Raw genomic sequence first — 2,805 nt, 5'->3', positions numbered from 1 at the left:
TTGAATATAATAAAGTTAAAAATTGGGTACGGTACTCTCACTTTTCATGTTCATGTGAATACGAGTAGCCCTAACAAGAATATGAATAGTAAAAATTGGGTATAGTTTTAGAGGTTAAGGAGTAGGAGGGTTGATAGAATGTTGATAACAGCCAACAATTGAGAAAAAAAGAAAAAATTGTAAGAAAAAAAATTGAGAATGAATGTTGGGATGAAGCAAACAAATAAAATATCAAGTTTCAGGATATTACCCAAAACTATTTCGTAATTTTTTCTCAAAATCCAAGGTAGCCTAATGAGTGTGTGGAAAGGAGTATCTCAGATCTCAGAAGATCTGAGAGAGAAGGAGCAGGATGATGATAAATAGAGCTTTACGAAACGGTGAAGAAATATTCAAATATTATGAGGAAGTGAACAGAATTAACAAAGGCTTCATAGTTGAGAGAGAAGAGAAGATTATGAATGAGGAGGCGTAAGAGGGATAAGAAGAGTCGATGGAGGAGGAAGTGGAAAAGTAGGAGTTGGAGGAGGAGAAGGTGGATGACAAGGAGAACTCACCATAGAAAGAAGTATTTTACCCAGGTGTTGGGTAGTAGGAGAAAGATCTTTATAGAAGTGTTGGGGGATGTAGAGGACGAGAAGGTGGAGGAGGTAGAGGAGGATGAAAAGAAGAAGAAGGAGGACGCGGTGGCGAAGGAGGAGGAGAAAGAGGATGAAAAGGAGAACTTACCATAGAAAGAAGTATTTTACACAGGTGTTGGATAGTAGGAGAAAGACCTTTATAGAAGTGTTGGGGGATGTATAGGACGTGAAGGAGGAGGAGGTAGAGGAGGAAGAGGAGGAGAAGGAGGAGAAGGAGGAGGTGGAGGAGGAGGAGGAGAAAGAGGATGACAAGGAGAACTCACCATAGAAAGAAGTATTTTACCCAGGTGTTGGGTAGTAGGAGAAAGATCTTTATAGAAGTGTTGGGGGATGTAGAGGACGAGAAGGTGGAGGAGGTAGAGGAGGATGAAAAGAAGAAGAAGGAGGGACGCGGTGGCGAAGGAGGAGGAGAAAGAGGATGAAAAGGAGAACTTACATAGAAAGAAGTATTTTACACAGGTGTTGGATAGTAGGAGAAAGACCTTTATAGAAGTGTTGGGGGATGTATAGGACGTGAAGGAGGAGGAGGTAGAGGAGGAAGAGGAGGAGAAGGAGGAGGAGGAGGAGGAGGAGGAGGAGGAGGAGAAGGAGAAGGAGGAGGAGGAGGAGGAGGAGAGGAGGAGGAGGAGGAGGAGAGGAGGAGGAGGAGAAAGAGGATGACAAGGAGAACTCACCATAGAAAGGAGTATTTTACTCAGGTGTTGGATAGTAGGAGAAAGATCTTTATAGAAGTGTTGGAGGATGTAGAGGACGAGAAGGAGGAGGAGGTAGAGGAGGAAGAGGAGGAGGAGGAGGAGGAGTAGGAGGAGGAGGAGGAGGAGGAGAAGGAGGAGCACTGAAATAAGTATTATACATATAAGTATTAGAGAGTAGGAGAAAGATCTACAGAGAAGTGTTGCAGCAGGAGGAGGTAGATTAGGATGAAGAGAGGTCCTCCTCCTCTTCCCCGGGGGAACTCCTGTCTCGGGAGACTCGGTTCTCCTCAGTAGTTGCTTTCAGTTGTTCGGGAGTCGCAGACACAGTGTATCCACTCTCCTACCCAAGTACGGCATCTCTGCTAGTTGGGGATCCCGACCGGCTTGGGCCGATTACACAGCAGAAGTCAACGGCAGGTGATTAGATAATAGACGCTTAGTCGGTCATCTGGTGGATTATTACTCTGGTAGACCTCGTTTAGAGTTGAAACTGTTTTGGACTGCTCTAGGAACGCGGTAGACTGATCTAGACTGCTGTAGGACATCGGTAGACTACTCTATTCTGCTCTAAGACATCGGTAGACTGCTCTAAACTGTTCTAGGACATCGATTGACTACTCTATACTGCTCTAAGACATCGGTAGACTGCTCTAAACTGTTCTAGAACATCGATAGACTACTCTATACTGCTCTAAGACATCGATAGACTACTCTATACAGCTCTAGGACATCGATATACTGCTCAGAAACTCACTAAGACAATTCTCTCGTGGACCTCGTTTGGATTTGAAACGTTTTGGACTGCTCTAGATAGCTCTATACAGCTCTAGGACATCGGTAGACTGCTCTAGACAGCTCTAGGACATCAGTAGACTGCTCTAGACAGCTCTATACAGCTCTAGGACATCGGTAGACTGCTCTAGACAGCTCTACGACATCGGTAGACTGCTCTAGAAAGCTCTACGATAGCTTTAGAAAAGTTTCTAGTACAGTTTTAGAGTCCAGGACTGTGATATACCAGTTCCGACACTGTTTATTGGCTCTAAATTGCTCTAGGAGGTCTATAGACTGCTCTATACTGCTCTACGACATTGATGGACTGCTCTAGATAGTTCTAAAACGGCTGTAGCCAACAGTTTTCACGGCTGTTTTTGGGTGTAGACCAATTTCAACACTGTTTCTTCACTCTAGATAGATCCAAGACAACAATCAGCCAGTTTTTACGTCGGTTCCTGGGTTGAGACAGGTACAACACATCGATAGACTGCTCTAGGAAGCTCTAGGACAGTGGTGGATCAGTTTGTACAACAGTTTTTGGATCTAGGTGAGTCTAGGATTGTGATCTGACACCGATTCTTGACTCTAAGCAGCTCTAAGACAACGAGAGACAGCTTCAAGACTGCAATAGACAAGTTTATCGGCTCTATAGAAGGCTCTAGAGACAGTGATAGACCAGTTTGAGCTTCGAT

The sequence above is a fragment of the Nilaparvata lugens genome, chromosome 13 (genome assembly GCF_014356525.2).
Source record: "Nilaparvata lugens isolate BPH chromosome 13, ASM1435652v1, whole genome shotgun sequence".
In the NCBI taxonomy this organism is placed as follows: Eukaryota; Metazoa; Arthropoda; class Insecta; order Hemiptera; family Delphacidae; genus Nilaparvata; species Nilaparvata lugens.
This window is presented reverse-complemented; position numbering follows the sequence as displayed.